Source organism: Rattus norvegicus, chromosome 15 (genome assembly GCF_036323735.1).
Source record: "Rattus norvegicus strain BN/NHsdMcwi chromosome 15, GRCr8, whole genome shotgun sequence".
Taxonomy (NCBI): Eukaryota; Metazoa; Chordata; class Mammalia; order Rodentia; family Muridae; genus Rattus; species Rattus norvegicus.
The window spans coordinates 7,536,873-7,558,286 of record NC_086033.1 but is presented as its reverse complement, the minus strand read 5'-3'; the positions used below and the strand labels follow the sequence as shown (position 1 = coordinate 7,558,286).

At 39.0% G+C, this 21,414-nt stretch overlaps 1 protein-coding gene across 7 annotated transcripts in view; it reads left to right on the top strand.

Moving 5' to 3' along the window:
• Zfp385d (zinc finger protein 385D) overlaps positions 1-21,414 on the top strand; it is a 380,934-nt gene that overhangs the window by 296,078 nt on the left and 63,442 nt on the right.

Sequence of the window (21,414 nt, the reverse complement as noted above, 5' to 3'; positions counted from 1 at the left end):
AAAAAGTAAAAAGGAAATGAAGTTTAAGTAGTGAAGGAAAGCATCTACAACAGAAAGCTGTTGAAAAGGTATTTGAGTAGGGGGAAAAAAGCTCCCGTCTCATCAAGCAGCAGAAGTGGGCAGTTTTGGCCATAAGGTTCTGGCTTCAGAGTCAAGGATACAAGAAAGAGGCTATGGGCTCTTTGCCCAAATAAAGTCACTGAGTCTAGGTGTTTGTCAGGGTTATTCATGCATGGAGGCCAGAAAGGCCATTGTGTAAGCTATGAAATTAAAGCTAGACTTCGTCGGAGAGCCCTAGAGTTTGGATCATTTCACAGGAGATAACAGAGTCGTGGAATATCTGCCAAGAAAGGCTGTAGACTGGGTGTGGAACCAGGCCGAGAGATATTTGTCGTAGTCAACAAAACTGAAAGGAGTTGGAGATCTGAAAGGAACTTTCACATCAGTCATGAAAAGAGAACTTGGAGTTTGCCCTGATGGTTTTTGGTCTTGCTTTGGTTCAGTATTTTCTTACTATGCTCCTTTTCCTCCCATTTGGAATAGTAATGTGTATTCTGTGCCATTGTATGTTGGAACTATTAAATATGCCTCTTTGTTTTGATTACTGTGGGATGCAGTTAAATCCATTGCCATGAATCTCAGAAGAGACTTTGAACTTTGGACTTTTAAACAGTGTTGACTATGGAGACTTTTGAAGAAATTTGACTAAATGAAGCTTTGCATTATGATATGGCTGCAAGCTTAATGGAGGCCAAAGAGTGTAATGTGATAGGGAGTTTGAATAAAAATGACCCACATAAACTCACATATGTGAATGCTTAGGGAGTGGCACTATTTGAATGGAGTAGGAGGTATAACCTTTATGAAGGAGTTGCATTCTTTTTCGAGGAAGTGTATCACTAGGAAATGCTTTAAGGTTTCAGGGGTCTAACCCAGGCCTAATGACTCTCTCTTTTCCCGCTGCCTGGGATCCAAATATTGAACTCTTAACTCGTCAAGCACAATGTCTGCCTACCTTCTGCCATACATTTAATACATTGTAACAATTCCAATGAACTAAACTTCTGAAATTGTAAGCAAGCCCTAATTAAATTCTTTATACAATACGCTTGCATGCACTGGAAAGAGGAACTGAATATCGTCTCACAACAAGAACAACAAAAATAAACAAACAAACAAACAAACAAACAAACAAAAATAAACCAAGCCATTGAGATTGCTCTGCAGGTAAAAGTGTTTGCTGCTCAAACCTCATGATCTCCATTCAGTACTTAAAGCTACCACAGAAGAAGAGACCTGACTCCATAGGTTGCCTTCTGGCCTTCACACATGTGTCAAACAGGCCCACACTTATTCATATACATAACAATACTAAATAAAATTAAAAGTTGTACAACAAATATTAAAAGGGTAGTAAAAATTATATCTCAGTTAACTAAAAGTATAACTATGCTGTGGTATGCTCCTGTGGAATGATAAATTACAAATAATTGAACTGTGTTCTCTATTTGTTGTCCCCTAATCTTTATAGTTTGAGGACTCTCCTTCACTCTCTGTTTTAGCAGTTACCTCACCCTAGGTTATGGTGAAGTCATAACCTCCACATCCCAGTAACTTTGGCAATAACTCATTATTTTCCTTTCAGACAACACTTCAGCTGTGTTGTCTCTTTTCATGCGGATTTAACCACAGTGATAAATTGTTGAAGCTGCTTCTAGCTGTGCCTTGCTAGTTCCACATCAGAGGGGAAACAGGGTCATGAATCCTTGCCTGGTAAAGCTGAAATATCAGTGGAAGCGACATAAAACATTCCGTTCAGTTTTTACTGGAATGTTCTATGGCAGGGCCTGACTGCCTTGAGCCAGGATGGGCTCCTCCTTCCTGAGAGCGGGGACACTGGTGAGCAATATTCTCCTACCCCACCCTGACCGCAGCCTTCTCTGGTTCAGTCCTAAGACGAGCCCGGCCTTTCCATGCCTGTTGGGAACTTACTCAGACAGGTTACCAGCACCAATATTAGTAGATTCCAAAAATAATTTTGAAAATGTCCTCATTTGAGTGTGGTGGTGCCTACCTATAATCCTAGCACATAGAAGATGGACACAAAGAGAACAGGAGTTCGAAACTATCATGAGCTACTACAATGAGCAGTTCAAAGGCAGTGACTACAAAAGTCCCTATCTAATATGACTAACAAAAAAACAAACAAACAAAATAAATAAATAATAAATAAATAGAAAAGCTCAGCATTTGGACACAGTAAGCTCTAGAATTTCACATTTTTTTCGTAGTTGGTTCTGTTAAGTAACAGTAGTTCTTCACTGGTCAACAAGTTTCACATTTGCAAGTTTTATAAAAGGTCATCAAATAGAGACCTTAAGGAAATGTTTCTGTGTTTTGTTTTGTCTTGCTTTTGGAGACCCCCCTAACACTTGACATTTGCAATGGCTCTCCAGTGACTATCTATCAGAAGTTAATTAGCGTACAGACTATGTGTTTGACTCAAGTCTGATAATTGGCAAGGCCTGAAAGCATTTTTTCCCTAATATATGAAGTTTTCTTCAACAAGTCTTAGTTGTAAATATGTTGATCAGACAAAGGTGCTAAATAGAAATTCAAATTCGTGGTCTTCAGTCCCATGACTTAGACAGATTATACTCAGTTTTTGCATTTTCTTTTTTCTCTTTTTTAGTTTTTTATTAGATATATTTCTTTACTTACATTTCAAATGTTATTCTCCTTCCCAGTTTCCTGTCCATAAGCTCCCATCCCCTTACCTCCCCCTCCCCCATACAGGTATTCCCATCATCCATCTCCCTTACTGCCCTCCACATTCCCCTGCACTGGGGGGTCTAACCTTGGCAGGACAAAGGGCTTCCCCTAACACTGGTACCCCAACAAGGCTACTCTCTGCTACATATGCAGTTGGAGCCGTGGGTCAGTCCATGTATAGTCTTTCGGTAGTGGTTTAGTCACTGGAAGCTCTGGTTGGTTGGCATTGTTGTTTTTATGGGGTTGCAAGCCCCTTCAACTCTTTCAATCCTTCCTCTAATTCCCCGTAAGGGGGTCCTGTTCTCAGTTCAGTGGTTTGCTGCTAGCACTGACCTCTGTATTGGACATGCTCTGGATGTGTCAGGTGAGATCTATATCCAGTCCCTTTTAGCATGCATTTTTTTGCTTCATCAATCTTATCTAGTTTTGGTGGCTGTATATATATGGGCCACATGTGGGGCAGACTCTGAATGGCCGTTACTTGAGTCACTGCACTACACTTTGCTTACACATCCCCTCCTATAGATAATTTTTTCCCACTTTTAAGAAAGAGTGGGAGCATCCACATTTTGGTCATCCTTCTTGTTGAGCTTCCTGTGGTCTGTGGATTGCATCTTGGGTTATTCAAGCTTTTTGGCTAATATCCACTTATCAATGAGTGCATACCAAGTGTGTTTTTCTGTGATTGAGTTACTTCACCCAGCATGATATTTTCTAGTTCATTCCATTTGCCTATGAATTTCATGAAGTCATTGTTTTTGGTAGCTGAGTAGTACTCCCTTGTGTAGATGTACCACATTTTTTGAATCCACTTCTCTGTTGAAGGGCATCTGGGTTCTTTCCAGCTTCTGGCTATTATAAATAAGGCTTCTATGAACATAGTGGAGCACGTGTCTTTGTTATATGTTGGGGCATCTTTTGGGTATATGCCCAGGAGAGGTATAGCTGGGTCCTCAGGTAGTGGAATGTCCAATTTTCTGAGGAACCTCCAGACTGATTTCCAGAGTGGTTATACCAGTTTGCAATCCCACCAACAATGGAGGAGTGTTCCTCTTTCTCCACATCCTCACCAGCATCTGCTGTCACCTGAGTTTTTTATCTTACCCATTCTGACTGGTATGAGGTGGAATCTCAGGGTTGTTTTGATTTGCATTTCCTTGATGACTAAGGATTTTTAACATTTCTTTTGGTGCTTTCTGGCCATTGGATAATCCTCAGCTGAGAATGTTTTATTTAGCTCTGTAGCCCCTTTTTAATAGGGTTATTTGACTCTCTGGAGTCTAACTTCTTGAGTTCTTTGTATATTTTGGACATTAGTCCTCTATCAGATGTAGGAATGGTAAAGATCTTTTCCCAATCTATTGGTTACCATTTTTTCCTAATGACAGTGTCTTTTGCTTTACAAAAGCTTTGCAGTTTTAAGAGGTTCCATTTGTCGATTCTTGATCTTAGAGCATAAGCCATTGGTGTTTTGTTCAGGAAATTTTCCCCAGTGCCCATGTGTTCGAGACTCTTCCCCACTTTTTCTTCTGTTAGTTTGAGTGTATCTGGTTTGATGTGGAGGTCTTTGATCCACTTGGACTTAAGCTTTGTACATGGTAATAAGAATGGATCGATTTGCATTCTTCTACATGCTGACCTCCAGTTGAACCAGCACCATTTGCTGAAAATGATATCTTTCTTCCATTGGATGGTTTTAGCTCCTTTGTCAAAGATCAAGTGACCATATGTTTGTGGGTTCATTTCTGGGTCTTCAATTCTATTCCACTGATCTATCTGCCTGTCTCTGTACCAATACAATACAGTTTTTATGACTATTGCTCTGTAATACTGCTTGAAGTCAGGGATGGTGATTCCCCCAGAAGCTCTTTTATTGTTGAGAATAGTTTTCCCTATCCTGGGTTTTTTATTATTCCAAATGAATTTGCAAATTGCTCTTTCTATCTCTATAAAGAATTGTGTATGAATTTTGATGGGGATTACATTGAATCTGTAGGTTTCTTTTGGCAAAATGACCATCTTTACTATATTAATCCTGCCAATCCATGAGCATAGAAGTGCCAGTCCATAGGCATGGAAGTCTTTTTTTTCCTTTTCTTTAAATCTAAAATTGCAGTCTGGGATGTACTCCCCAACAGAAGGTCAAGCCAACGTCTAGCTTAGTCATTGGCCCTATGCATTTACTGTGCTTCAGAAAATTTTCTCAGGTCACCTTTTAAGGACTTATAAGGACAGAACTTTCCTCTTTATAAACTGGATGTCTGATGAAAACTGGCAGCTAACATGCTCAGGTTCCAAGCTGGGGCTCCTTTCTTTATAAGTTAACCTGGCCAACCACCAGGCTTAGTTCCAAACCAAGTCAGGAACCACTATTACTTTCTTTAAGTTTAGGGAAAATCTATATAGTGACCACATTGAGCTAATGAGAATCTAGGGATCATAGACACACACACACACACACACACACACACACACACACACACACACACACAACCACAGTGTCATTTGGAAAACTAACAAGAAATACTGTGTGTGAACAACATCTGTTTCTGTTTCCACAAGGTTTGGCTCCATGGATTACGCTTCAAATGTCCCAGATGCTAAAAAGAAAGACAATATACAACCTCGAGTTGAGTTAGGAAAGTACTGTCTCTTATGTAAGCATTTGCCTATGTGAAACATTTGTGATGAATATTATGGTGTAATGAATATTATGGCCATGGTTTACTCTCATTCTATCATTTACCCTTTTTGCTGAAGTATTGCATTACATCTCCACAAACAGCATTGAGAGAGACATTTTTGTGAGACACCTCTTGGGCATATAAGGCAATTCAGGGATCTATTTCTACTGATTTGTAGAAGTCTGATGGAGTATAAAGTACAAAATGCTCTGTATGTTGCTAGGGTGATATGTTAGAGTGTAGCTTTATATTGGAACCTATAGTCATCATGATCTTGGTCTGTGTATATATCTGTATATGTATGTGAAGACGTAGAACACATTCTCTCCTTCTATGTACTTGATTTTCTTTTGAAACAAACAGATGGCAGCCATAGATTAGGAAGAGAGAAGGTACACAAAATGCCATGTTGTTAGAGGTACACCAAACAAAAAATGGAACTCCCAAGCCCCAGTGATGCCTGACAGCTCTATATCCTCCTGTAACCAGGAGGGAGAGAAGGTAGGTAGGCACCTTGGGCAGTGGTAAAGTACTTAGAGGAATGTTGAGCGCTCTGTAGAAGTATCATTGATAACCTATGACAGATTCCTCTGGATATGGCCTTAGCTTCTTCTCCTCTCCCATGATAGGACACAATATCACCTGGCTAATAGGTTTCTTGAGTAAGGCATCAATAATAGAGGGTTTCCCTTTAAAGAATCTGATCTGCGGAAGACAGGGAGCTAGTAGACAAACCACTACCCAGTATCAACTCTTCCCCAGTTACCCTATGTTGAAATTTTCACCTAATGAGCGGTATATTTCAGAGCAGTGTTAACTGAAGTTCTTCGGAGCAAATGTGTCCATAGTATAATACATATGTGTGTGTATAAAACTCTTTTCACCAGAAATTTATAAAATGTCCAAAATAAAGGATAATCTAAACATATCAATGAGATGTAGATATCGAAATTCAACTTTGAACTTTAATTAAAACTTCCAGTGACTTTATCTATAGATGACATACTTCTGATAAAATCTATGCCTATTATGTTCATAGAAGATCTCCCTACCACAGTCTTTATAACATTTATTTATAGAGATTTATTGATCATGTATAATCTTACATAATGAAATATTTAAGCTAGAAACCAGAAATCAAAGATATAACAACAGAGGTGAACAATGATCAAAAGTGACAGAAGGGCATATGTGCAGCCATGAGATCATGTAGAATAGTGATGAATACCAAATATGGAAAGGATTTAAAGAGCATAGTTTCTGTAGTCAGGGTGCAATGGCTTCTACGGAGTTATTACTAAAAACAAAACTCAAAGACAGGTGGTTCATTTTAGACCTAAATTTGACTTTATCACCTTGAGTTCCAAACTCCTGAACATGATGTGAGGCTTCATGTCTCCTTTACTGCCCATTTTCCACAGTTTTCATATCTCATGCTCAGCACCATCACATGACGAGTAGAGGTGAAGGGTGTCAATTAAGCTTCCCTTTATCTCCCTGAATATCAAATACTATGCACAAAGAGATGTGTTGCCTGTAAAGATTTGCATGGATGTGAACCAACATGCATAGATCCCTTGCCCCTTCTCACTTCCTGATCCTTCTTTGAGGCTTCTATGCAAACTCAAGTCTCATATGTTTGTCCACTCCATGAAGATCTCAGCTCCTTGTAGAATATCTACTTTCCTCTCATCATACATCCTGGTCTTAACATGTAGGGCTTGCAAAGCAAAAATACCCATAAAAATAATTATTATATTTAAGAAATAGACTTCTTATTTTAAATGTACTATATTTACTTCAAGAAACTTATTAGCATAAAAACAACAAACCCAAAATATATAGTAATACTTTGAATGTGTTTAGTCAGTCAGTTATCCTACTTAAACTCTGTAACATGTGATTACTTTTCAGTACAAATTTGAGTTATTAGCCAGTAAAGCTGAGGTTTGAATGTGTGAGCATTTGCACGAACATTTCACAGAGCTATTAGAATTAAGTTGCTATTTTAATTATCATAATTGCAGTCAGAGTCATCATTAAATTACTGTGCTGCTTTGGTTTCTAATGAGAGCTAAGAAAGTTTTAAAAATTGCTACTCAGTCATGTTGACTATCTATTGAACTCTCAGTTATGACATTGGAAACAAGGTGAATTTGAGGGCAGGAACATCTGACTCCACCGGGATGAGTGTACAACCACACAGCCCGGCCACAGCCATGACTTTGCCTTTGTTAGAACTGCAGTTTGGCACAGTCTCGACAATGCTTGACTTATGTGATGCCTCAAATAAATCACCCTCAGAATGGCACACTCCATGGTGAAGGTCAGCATGCAGCAGGGGCTGTCCTAACGACCCTGATCCATGTGGATCTCATGTTCTGCATTCATCAACCTTCTCTTCCCCTATTCCTTATAGGAACTAAGGAAAAACAGAGGGAAAGATAAAGAACTTTGTGCCACCAAACCCTGATTTCCTTGTATTTAGTTTGCTGTTGTTGCTGTTGCTGTTGCTGTTGTTGTTTTGTTTTGTTTTGTTTTGTTTTGTTTTTTGAGTAAAGAATAGTAGAAATAGAGAAAATATTTTTAAATCCATGGCAACTGAAACAATTATGGGTAGAAAAACAAAAGAAAATAAAAGGAAAACTGTCTGAACTCCACTGAAGTACAAAGAAAATGCAGCCCCTTGGGAATGTCGTGCAAGCATTTACAGCAGATCTCTCCCCTCAGCACTCTTAGGCAAGCCATTCTGTACCTCTATGGTGTTACTAGACAGGAGTACATGTCTTGGTTCTCAGAACTTTGACCAGTTAACAATAGTGTGTGTTTATGTGTAGGCACACAAAAATGAGTGTGTTCTTCACACACAGTAAATAAAAATCACCCTGTGAAGAACTCTCTAACTTGCTGGTATCCTAATTTTAAAGAATTGTGCTACAAAAGGCTCAGTGTCCTAAAAAGGTAACAAAATCATAGCCTGAAACTTGAAGCAGAAACTAGGCTATGATTCTCTTTCCTTGCTCTACCTGTCCACCCACACTAAATTTAATACTGGTTGATACTTTTGATACTATAGTATAGTATACTATATACTATATTCCAGCTAAGCTCTACTTTAATATTTCTGCCTAAACCATGTCTTTGATTAAGAGGACAAGATTTAAACATAAAATCTAATTCAAGTTAGGAAGTAATTTGAGCGGAGAAAATAGCAGAAAAACTACTCTGGAAGCCCTTCTCAACTGAGAGGAGTAGTTAGCTAATCAGGAGACTGAGGCAGCTGAGGTGCAAGTTGGAGCCCTACCTGGATTGCAGACTGGGTTGAAGGCTAGCCTATGATAGCTACAGAGACAGTGAAATTCTCTGTAGCTTACAAATCATCTCTAAAGAGAACAGAATACATAGGTCAATGGTAGAATGCTGGCTTAGCAATATGGAAACCCTGGATTTGATACATTGCATTGCCATTCAGGAAGGGAGGAGAGGACACAAAAAACTGTATTTAATCTTAATGCAAAGAATGAAGGTTTCCGGCTCTTACATGGAGCTTCTGTTCTCAAGTGACTCATCATAATGGCAGAGAAAGCTTTGATAAGATTATTGAAAAGTGCCAGAGACCAGTGAAGGCTGTGGGAGTTCCTAAGTCTCAGCAGTAGCTATTCTGAAACTCAGATGAAGAATCCAGGTATTGCATCAAAAAACTCGACTGCAGTCAACAGGCCCTAAAAGGCAGTTATTTCAAGCTAATTTCTCACCCCTCCCAGTCAAGCTATCATATCTTACACGACAATCTCCCTTAAGTTTTATTAGCAATAACTCCAATTTGGATTACTGGCTGGTATTATCATGTTTGTTAGATTACTCAATGTTGTTTCTCTCACTTAGCAAAATCTTCACATATAACACACACACATGTACACACACACACACACACACACACACACACACAGACACACACATTTAGAAATTATAAAGAAAGCCATTTCCATCTGTATCATCTTATCATCACTGGCTTAGTTTATATGTAGATTTTAAAGAATATTTTCCTTTACTTAAAATAGGTTTTGCTTTATTTTCTCAAAACCTTTCCCAGCAGTGTAATGTTCTGCACAGTCATGAATTTCTGATTTCATCAGCTGTGCTTTTATTCTGGTTAAAAAGAGAAACTTCCTTATGAAGCGTTACCCTCCCTGGATTGACTGATGAACACATTTGCTTTTTAGAATATTATCACATACCAAATTCAATATTAACATGTCTGTTTTGATTCTCACTTACTGGAATGTGTTGTTCTCTCTCTCTCTCTCTCTCTCTCTCTCTCTCTCTCTCTCTCTCTCTCTCTCTGTGTGTGTGTGTGTGTGTGTGTGTGTGTGTGTTGTATTACCTCTAGGGTTCATATCAAATGTAAACTTTTACATCACTGGCTTGGGTTATGAAATGGTATCACCTGTTTATCTATTTATTGCTCTACAATTTATTTTTTTCTTCAAGGGGCCATGTAACACAGTTCCAATGCACACATACACCCAAACACCCATTAGCAAAATAATACATGAACATGTCTGTGGGCCAATAAAACTTTATTACTACAAAATTCATTAATCCTAATTTGAATCATAGGACAGGCTCTTGGAATAGAAGATTCCAAATGCTCTGCTAATTAATGATTGGTACAATCATCTAGGCATGCAGAAATAAAATAGAATGTATAATAGGAAACACTCATCAATGACTATAGCAATGCTGGCAGCTGCCTAAAATTAAGTAGGACTTCTGGTTTCATCAAGTTGGCACTCAACCTCTATTATAATGGAGAAGTAGCTGCATGGAGTCACTCACCTCAGATTGGAACCTTAACTAGAAATGCAGCCTCCGCATCCACTAGGTGCAGTTCCATGTGTATTACCGAGACTTTTCACAGCACAATATCTCAGTATGTGACTGGGGACAGTCAGGCCCATGCAGGATTCCTTCATGACCTGAACATTAATGTCCACAATCCATCTGCAATGCTCTATATTCCTTGACACTGAACTAGAGAGGTAACTCCTCCCACTTATGGTAATAAAAGGACACAGCCACATTGCAAAGAAAGCAGATATGAGGCAAAAGCAGCTGCTGTGACTCTTCTTGGAAAATGACATCTTCCACAGTGAAGTTTGCTGCTTATATTATTATGTTTTCGAACAGAACAACAATAATAATAAAAAAAGAAGGATGTGGGGGGAGGGAGCAAGGGACATGCTTAAAAGCTGAATGGATGGAAGGGTCAGTTCCAGAGACTGGAAGGGTACCAGAAAATGGTTTCTGAAGTAGAAGAATGGGTTCTACTGACACAGAAGGATGCATTCTATTTCTAGAAGGAGATTCACAGAGTTCTGACGTCTGCATCCTGCTGAAGGGCAAGGCTGGCCTGACGCATATGATGGGTAGATGAACAGATGAAGGTTTGGAGGTAGAAAAAATGCTAGGATTAACTAGTGAGACTGAATCCTGACAGGTGTCACAGAAGCAACGGTGTTCGTAAACTGACTACTTTAGCTGGCTGACTTGCCATTACAGATCCAAAAATAAATGGAAACGGCCCGTCTGGGAAGATAAAGGATGAGAACTGTCTTTAGAACTCCATGCCCTAACTTCTACCACTTCGGTGCTCAGCAAGCCATTCTCTGTATTGCAGGCTTCAAAACCGTGGTTTAGAGCATGCACCTTGATGCTAGAGCCCCGAGACAGTTGTTGGGGTATTTGCGTTTTTCTCTCCACCCAGACTTCACTGCCTATGAACCAAAATGTGCCTATTTTTTTGGCTCCACCTATTTAATAGTCCCAGAAATATTGACACTGTAGTCATAGAAGTGTGATCTGACTGGACTTGCCTCCAGTCATATCTGTCATTTCTGGGACTCCCTGAACCCTGTAGATTCTAGGTACTGCTAGACCCCAGTAAGCTGTTGGTGCAGAGTCTATGGGAATCTAGCTCTGGTGTGTGTGAAAGCAAGTGTGTGAGTGTGTGTGTGTGTATGTGTGTGTGTTTATGTGTATATGTATATGCGTATTTGCACACCCACATGAATGGATAGGTATATGCATTATCGTGCTTGTGTGTGTGTGTTTGTGTGTGCATGTGTGTGTGCATGCATACATGTATCAGTTCCTATCTCTTTTAGCTACAGAAACAGTTTGCCTTATCATTTGTAGCATTAAGCAGATTTTTAACCTACTACAAGCAGCAGAGAGAAATAAGTGGCCTTGTTCAGCTTTAGTTCCTGAGCATTCCCTAAGTTATTAATAGATTTCCACTGCAGATGTGCTTATTATATACCAGGGCTTTGGGCAGAATCTCCCAGCAGCAGTCTTGCCCTTTGGGACCAGAAATCCTATTTTGACTTCTGTATGCGGGTCATGGCTTTTGGACTGTTTTGGACAGATTAAACAAATCAGAATTTTCTTTCCAGGGAGTTGGCACTGACTGGATTTACTAATGCTCCAAAATATCATAGCTTAAGAACTCAGCCAGGGTAGAAATAGAACTTACTCAAAAGGCCTACATCCAGTCCTGAAGCCTGGATTCCTCTTCTACTGCGACTGTGCAAAGCTGTAGTGCTAGATGCACCGAAGACCGAGAGACGAGATGACTGGGTGGATTCATCACATCAAGGGCCGCATTTACTAATCTGAGATTAGAATTTCTAGAAGACCAAATTAGCATTGTTTTCATGTTTGTGAAGTAGGAGCTCACATTTAACTCTGTGGACAGGAGACATGTGGGCACCAGAAGAGCAAAGCTCACTCTGCCTTCCTGACCAGCTGCTCTGCTTACTCCTTGTCAATGAAATTTGTTCTGCTTTGGTTTGGCCCCAAATCACAGTAAGATTAGTACAAATGTCATGGTAAAAAGCTGTAATCTTCCTCGAAGCTGTTTTATAGGACCTACAAGTCACCTAAAAGAACTTACATGACCTAGTTAGATTATAAAAATAATACATAATTCATTATTAAAATATATGTTTATAGCATGGTAGGTATCAAAAGGATGACTGATTTGATTTTGATAACGAGATTATATTTTCACTCATCTCATCTTTGGATGGTAACAATAGTTCATATGTCCTTAGAGCTGAGAAGTGGAGCATGGGAATAAGCTCTTGGGTCGGTTTGTGTACAGATGTATGTGAAAGCACCCTACAGTGTATGTATCAGTACACAACAATTGTATTTGTGGCATTATATTTGGATGCCTCAAAGTTGTATCATTTACATATTTTACATTCATAATTTACAATGATAAGATGATAGTGTTATTGGATCTATTGTTGTAATGTTAGGTGAGATTTGGAATTTGCTTGCCATATTACTGTCATTCTGTTCCAATTGCAAGTTTCTTTTGCATTTCTTTAAAATTGAAAATAGATTCTTCTTTCATATAATACAGCCCCTCTCTTCACTCCTCCCAGTTTCCACAACCATCTTCTTAGCCAGATGCGCCTGTGTTTCCTCCTCAGAAAAGAGCAAACCTACAAGAGACAACAGCCAAACAGGACAAAACAAGACACAATAAGTCAAGGCAAAACCTCTCATTTGGAGGCTGTTGAGGAGAGAAGGGTAAGACAGAAGAGGAGGGTAGGAGAGAAAAGAAAAGAAGACCGTAGAAGAGAAAAGGAGAGGGGAGAAGAGAAGACGGGAGAAAGAGGAGGGAAGAGGAGAGAAGGGAAGGGAAAATGTAAAGAGAACAGGAGGAGGAGAGAAGGAAAGGGAAGAGAGAGGGGTGAGAAGAGAAAAACAAAACAAAAATCGTTTCAGGCCAAGTTTGGGAGAGAAATGTAAGATGCCTTCAGTTGGTCGGTGTGTTCCAAGCAGAAGACGGAAAGCCCTTTTTATGCATGTGGAAGTGACTGGCAAAGAGAAAAAGGATGCAGAAGGCCTCATTAGGTTCAATACAAGTAGCAGTTCTTGGATATTTCTGATATTCTGTTGTATTGTTAAATAATTTATCTCACATCCAGTTTTGTCTGTTTCCTGAAGTTCCTCATGATTGAGCATGTGACATTTTGTTGCTCTTACCCTAGTGCTTTGCATATTCCTAGTACACGATAAAAAGCATAACACAGTCACAAAATAAATGCATGAACAGATGAGTGAGATGACAAAAGAACTCCATGTTAGGACTAATGAAATCATCCCTACCTGTGGGGAAATTGGAATACAGGCTTGTGTCTGACCTTGTAGAATATTGTGGAATAGCTTTGCATTGCGGTTATGGTAGATGTGACCCGGTCTCTTCCTAATTCCCAGCTCTTCTGGGCTGTGTTTACCTCTTTGAATTTGAATTTTCCTAATGGCTATTGCATTTGTTTGTTACTCCGCAACAGACCAGAAAACCAGCCAAGATGTGCGTTGTTGTGGAAGGACAGAGAAATATTGCAAGCAGCTTTAGCCTTCTCTGTTTGTGAAGGCATTTATCATCGTTTGACAGCATGTCAGCATGTTCAGAGAAATGGACAGCATGTACTTTGTAATCAGGAAGGGAGGCTGTGGCATGAGTGATGGGATCCTTTATCACACGCCATCATCAAATAGGAGTCTTTGAAATTCAAGTGTTCGAAAGGCTTGTACTTTCATTTATGGCACTTGGTTCTGATTCTTCATAGGTAGTTATAAATTAATGCACGCCATGACACCTCATTTCAAGTATGGTGCTCATATGTATGCATGGCTGACTCTTGACCATCAGTCAGATTAGTCCTGTTATTCCCAGAGCGTCACTTTCACTCAACTGGGTTTTGGCTAGATTTGTGACTCTCTAGATAAGTTTTTTTTTCAGTCTTTCAGCTAAGTCATTTATTATTTGACAGGAAAAAATTATTAGACACTTGCAAACCAGAGTCTGATCCACAACCCTCCTTATTTTCTGATCAAGTATTACTCAACATTATTAACACTTGGCTTGTAGCTTTTGTAACTTCTACATCATAGTGCTACATTTTGGTTTTATCTACCCTATATTAAAATATTTTTGGTGTGGTTATCGCATTTTAAAGCAGCTACCTTCCATCATGTCTTTACTGGTAGCAAGAGAGTGGCTGGGCCTAGTGAGTTGCTGCTGTTTGTTTCCAGTTTAAGGTTCATCAAATTGACAAGGGAGCTCAGAATTTAAGGAGCAAGCACCCCATCCTAAGTTTTACTTTTTTTGTATCTGCTTCCTACATTGGGCAGAGGACCCTGGAATCTGGAACTTACGAGTGAGTGTACATAGAACAGGTCAAGAAAAACCTGTCCTTTCTACTGCTGGGGAAATGCAACCCTGCAGGCCATGCTACTCTTTGACAATACCCGGTCTGCTTCAGGCAAACAGCATGAATAAGCTGTAGGCATCTGTCTCTGCCAACTACACTGTCCTTGAGAAACACAGGAGAGACCTGCTGACCATTGGTGCCTACAACTAACTAATACAAGCAGAGATATAGAAGCAAAGTAGTTTGAAAGCATGCCAAGTCTACACCATAAACAAGACTTCAGGCATAGCTCCACACAAAAGGGAAAGAAACCATAGGGCTGCATGTATAGTTCCAGGCAAGGACTTGCAAGGACTCAGCCCATTTCATATTAATTCTCACTCAGAAGCATAGTTACTTATTTGCAGTGACTCAGTTTCATATACATTTTGTATCAAGACAGAGTACTAGCTACCTAGGTCAATTTGTTTATTTTAAGAAGCACCAAGGCCATCAGTAAAGTTCGTGTGTGTGTGTGTGTGTGTGTGTGTGTGTGTGTGTGTGTGTGTGTGTGTCTCCAGAGAGAATTAACTGAGGAAGGGTCACCTGACCTGAATGTGAGCAGTACGGTCTCATGAGCTAGGCTTCACAACTAATAAAAACAGCCAATGGGAAAAGCTACCTAAAAAGCTTGTTCTCAGAGTTCTGTTTCCTGATCTGCCAAGATATGAGCAAACAGTCTACTTCCCCCACAGGCAGTTTCTGCCAGCTAGACAGGTCCCATCGCCATGTCTTTCTGCCCTGGTATCTCTTCAACTGTGAGCCAAAATGAACCTATCCTCCTTCAAGTTGCTTCTTTTCATTTAATTTGGTCACAGTCATGAGAAAAGTAACTAATAGAATGCCCACAAGCCAGGCACCTGTTTATATAAAGTTATTTGCACATAGCCAAAGAAAAGTGGCATTGGAGAGAATCAAGGTAAAGAAGAGTTGGCCAACTCTACTCTGGAGAGATTGGTCTGGATCTTTTAATATCATTTGAGAAGCTGTCATAATGTTAACCTTTGTCAGATGTGTGAGAAAGGTGCAACAAGAAGAGACTAATTTCATTCTTCATCTCCACTGCTCACTGGCCGTACACTTCCAATACTGGAGGCTAGAGCATATCTGGACCAACAGCTCATTTCACGCACCCTAATTATACGTTCCTGATCTACGTTTTAGTGGTGCCTGTATGATTAGAAGACATATTCCAGGAAGCTCCACATTGAGGGATGACCGTACCTCTCCCAGTCAGTCTGGCATTCAGCCATAATTGAGAAATATGGGTCTTCCCTGAACTCAAAAAATGCCCCAGTACCTCATAATTCTCTATTATTTAGAGATATCTTACATTTTATCAGGTACTTATTGTACATAGTCCCATCACAGTTAACATGAAACTGTCTGTGTTCAAATTGCTGTGGAATTTCTATATTTTAAAAGGACTCGGGCAAAGGACGACATCGAATGCATGACTTGTAAATAACAAAAAAAAAATGAAGTGATAAGTTGGAGTTTATTAGAATTGAAAACTTTCGCTCTATGAAAGACAAGGCTCAATCCGAGAGAAAATTGTTTCAATTCACATATTGCTCAAGAGACTGAATTCACGGTATATGAAGAACATCTAAAGCCTGGTAATTAGAAATCAAACAATCTCATTTATAACTATGCAAAACCTTTTAGATATTCTACTCAATAGTATCCCAATATTAATAAATATACAAGAGATATTGAGGAGCTGTCAAAATGGCTCACCTGGGAAAGCACATCATACCAAGCTTAATGATCTGTGTGTAAGCCTTAGATCATGCTGCATGTTGTCGTTTGACCTCCATATGTATGCCATAGCACTCATACAAAATTAAAACATCTTCGGAGTCATTAGCATCTAGGAAATGTACATTAAAGCCAAGATAAAATAGCACTGCACTCATATCAGAATGCTTAGAATAAAATGAGTAACACACATTGACAATAATAGATGCTGACAATAGTTTAACTCTATTGGAACATTGTAGGCCCTGCCAAGGAAATGCTAAGTAATATGACTACTGTGAACAGACCACGGCTTCTATAAAAGTGAGCATGTAATTACCAAATAAGCAAACAACCTCAGTCTTTACATTAAAAGTTTTATTTGTATCTCTCTATTGCCTGTAAATTCCATAGAGAATGTCTTTCAAGTTTTGACCTTGTTCTCCCCTCCAGTTTTCTCCCTGCCCTCCTCCATCTTATGCCCCCCACTAGTGCCCTTTCATCTCCAAATCATTTATACATGTATAGTTTTATGCATCAAATCAAATATTATCTAGGATCCACAAATGAGAGAAACTACACCATGCATATCTTATTTTGGCTTATTTCTGGCTAAATATTTGCCTAAGACAAACGATATAACACAAATATTTATAGTGGTTTTGTTACTCTTTACCAAACATTGGAACAACACAAATGTTTTCAACTGGATAAGTTAATAGTGATGGACTGACACAATTGGATCTCACTCAGCAACAAAAACAAAACAAAACAAAACAAAACAAAAACAAAAAACTTTTGCTCTCTGTAAATACTTTGGAGAATTTCTAAGACCTTATATAGAGAGAAGAAATGTGATAGTGCAAGAGCTATAGTTGGTAGACTTTTTGTAGGCCAGAGAGAAACTATTAAACTATTTCCAGTCATAAACTCACCAGACACCAATCAGTTCAGCAAAAAAAACATTCAAAGCAGTCACAGAAAATATATAAATAAAGGAACAGGACCCTGTTATAAAAAATAAACTTTATTTACAAAGCTAGACAGTTTGCTGACTTCTTACTGACTGGAACACATACTGTAGGAGTCACCCATTAGTCAGTCCTGGCCTTTAGAGTTTGCCTGTGTTCTTTGTTTATTTGTTTTGGGTTTAATTTGTCATGAAGGAGTCTTGTTATGTTGCCCTGGCTGACCTTGTTCTTCTGGTCTTTGTGCCTTGACCTCTGGGTTGCTGGCATTAAAGGCAAACATGCTGAGTCTGCCCAGAATTATTAAATGAACCCAGACAAATATTACCCATGGCTCTGTTTCATGGTCTTATCAACACGTACTTCATTTTATGGGATTAGTGTGGTCTCCTTATTTTAAAAAGATTTATGACCTTTTTTCAAAACCAGAGAAAATCACCCAGGAAGGTGCAGTTTTGGAAAAACCACATGAAAAGTATTGTTGTTAACCACAGTACTGAGAACAAAATGTTAAGAACAGTATCAAAGTACAAAGAACTCAAATTGTTGTTGTTGTTGTTGTTGTTGTTGTTGTTGTTGTTTTCTAGTCTTCCCAACCAACATTAATCCATCAACAAAATATTCAATACTTAATACATTTGTATGTCTTCTAGGCCAAATAACATCCAGTGAAAGGAAGTTTTGGACATCTGGACTTTAAAAAGAAAGGATTCTTTATAAATAAAAGCCAGCTAGTTGTTTGATTTACAGGACTGTAATCCTAGCCCTCAGCAAGTTCAAAAGTAGCCTATAAGACACAGTGAGACTCTGTCTAAAAATAAACACAATATAAACATAATGAAAGCAAAAAGATGTCCAAAGATAGACCAATGTGCCGTGTGGCATGGTAAGTACTTAGTCTCCTACTTTAAGCTCTATGATGCTATATTGTAGAGCTAGAACAGGTTGCTGAGTGGTAGGTGGAAGGCTGAGGTGTGGATATATATTTTCTGTTTTCTCTATAGCCCTCAGGGTTTATATTGAGTTCGCTAAAAAGCAAAATATACAGTTCAAATCTTTGGATGTCATTCCATCTCTTTTTAAATATCCGAATTTACTTTTTAAGGAATTGACTTGTTTTTAATTCTTTTGTGAAGAAAGAGCCCCTTGGTTAAAGTATATATTGAAAAAAAAACCAAGATAATGCCTCAGATCAAATGTAACATGAGGTTTATCACTTCTAAACTTCACATTCCATATTGTCCAGTAGAAACTAGTTAACTAGTGGAAAGTCTGCTTACTGTCTAGAAACAATTAGATGGTGACACAGTGGGAGACTGGAGAAGTTCCCGTTTCATGTTTGACTATCAGAAAAGGACTTAATAGTAGTCTCACTATAAAAGAGCTTCAAAGGGTCATCAGTAAGAAGTCATCTATTTATATAGCATCGCTACAAGACAGTATTTCTTCATAGATCTTCAGAGATCTGCTCAAAAAGGTGGGTAATATTTAATGATAGTTATGTAAGCTTAATAATAAAAAAGTATATTAATAGCAGGAATCTTTCTGAAAACGATTTTCTCAAGTTGGAAAGACAGATGATACCTGCATCAAGGGATAAACACATCTACGAAAGACCGAGGACTTGACCAAAGGAATAGAAATCTGTCACTGGGAAATACCACTGACCTGGAGAAGAAACTGTAAGGGAGAATCTAGTGAAAGTGTTCATTGTAAATACGATACATCACCTTGGGAATAGTAGAAGAAATGAAGAAGAAAAAAAGAGAGAGAGCACCACAGAACTAAAGTGGTCTGATGGAATGAATCAGACACAATAGAAAAGGTGGTCATGTCATCTTTGAGACTGAGTTAAGATAAAGGGTCTTAGGGAAACAGAATGAGCCCCAGGATTTTCTCAAGTGGTGGGAAATGAAGAAAAGTGGCTGTGCTGAGATTCTTAATCTAGAAATATGGACACTGAAGAGTAGCTTCCACAGATGGCAAAAATGCAAGTTCCCTGAATCTGTTATTCAGAGGGATTATTGGGTTTTGGTAAAGTAAAAGATAAAAATAATCTAGTAGTAGATTTTTGACAAAGGAAAACAAAGCTTGTTACAACAGAAAACTTACGTTTCGATTTTTACTAAGTTGTTGTGATATGCGCTTTGGGGTCGGTTCAACTATGGTTCCACATCCTCTGCTTCCTCCCTCTCAGGATGTCTAGACACTGCTGTACATCAGAGTGGAAGGAAGAAGCAGAGCCCAGACTTGGTAGAGTTTTCTCTGAGGTGGTGTTAGCCTATGCATATTTCTTTATTCAGAGTGAGCTTGCATGCATATGCTTTTTTGGAGTAAATGAAAGATGATATAGTTTTGTAAATGGGGGTGGGAAAATGTCATTGGTTAAGGAACTGAAAAGCCTGAGGAGCATGGGGAGGCATTCCGGGAATCTCAGATGTGGGGCTACATAATGTTCCTCAGGTAGGTGATGGGGTCCAGGATCCTCCAGGTAAAGAAGAGGAAGCCCCACTGACAAAGGAAGTCTGCTCTTTTGCACCTAGGCTGCGGCTTTCAGGTAATGTCAGACTTCAACTTCAACCTTAGCAGCAGGATTTCCCAAAAAGTTTGTGTTCTGTTAAGAGGAAAGGACTCTCAGTAGATTTTACATGTTGCAAAAGCAAAATGAAGAATGGCAGAGGTCTCCTAACACACACACACACACACACACACACACACACACACACACACACACACACACATGAGAAAGAGAGAGAGAGATACATATGTATGTGCACACATACACATACATGCACAATATCTTGAAGAAATGGTTCAAACAAATATACATAGAATCTTTTATCGTGTCCTCAGTACAATGCTATGATTTGATTGTTGTATCATGTCAAATTTTTGGAGTCATTAGGCAATAACAAATAAGGTAATTATCTGTTCAATGTTTATCCAGTTCAAGGGATGATCTCTTGGAATGATCGCCTGTCATTACTGCCTTCGTGGCCCACTTTTTGTGAGTGAGAAACTAAGTAATGAGATTCTTTGTTCATTTGCACAATGTTCAATCTCATTCCGAGATTGATTAAAGAGGCTGTCTTAGTATGCTAATCAATTTCCGCCATAACAATGCATTTGACACTAGATTAATCTGTAAAATAAATGTGTTGATTTCACTAATGCTTTTGGAGACTGAGAGTCCAAGACAGGGTAGCTTGATCTTTTGGGCCTCTCATGAGGCTTCTGTAGACTTGATTACAACCCAACACATGGTATTATGATAGGAACATGAGAGAGGAACAGTGGAGTCACTCAGCAAGACAGAAGGCCACAGAAACTAAGAAGTCAGGCTAGCTCTCTTTATGACAACTCATTCTTGAGGGAAATAAACAGGACCCCAAGAGAACTTTATCAATCCACCCCAAGGACAGCACATCCAGTGACCCAACAATGTATTAAAACCCACCTCTTAAAAGCAATAGTATCTCCCCAAGAACCCTCCAGAATACAAACTCAAAACTTACACTAAAACCACACCAAATCTATAGCAAGGGGTCTCACTTTCTGCTTAAATCCCATATTAAAACAGAGTGAATCTGCCACAAATATTGCCATAATTTGCGACTTTTCTATCCAATGAAAATCTAATTCCTTAAACATAGAACTTAGAAACATACAGCTGAAACCCTAGGAATCTGGGGGAAAGCATCAGAAGAAGCACAACTTCAAGGCCAGTCTGGGTACCTAATAAGAACCGGTCTCAAAAATAACAAACAAACAAGAAAAAAAGCAAGAGCGGCCGGAACATTAACTCTGTAATGGAGCACTTGCTCACTGGACATAAGTCATGGGGTTCAGTTCCCATGCAGGAACGGGAGCATGTCAGTCATAGCAGTTCAGAGATTAGGAGTAATTACAAGGCTGTCTTCAGTCATCTGGAGCAGGGGTGAACTTGGAGGCATAGAATGTAATTCTAGCACCCTCTAG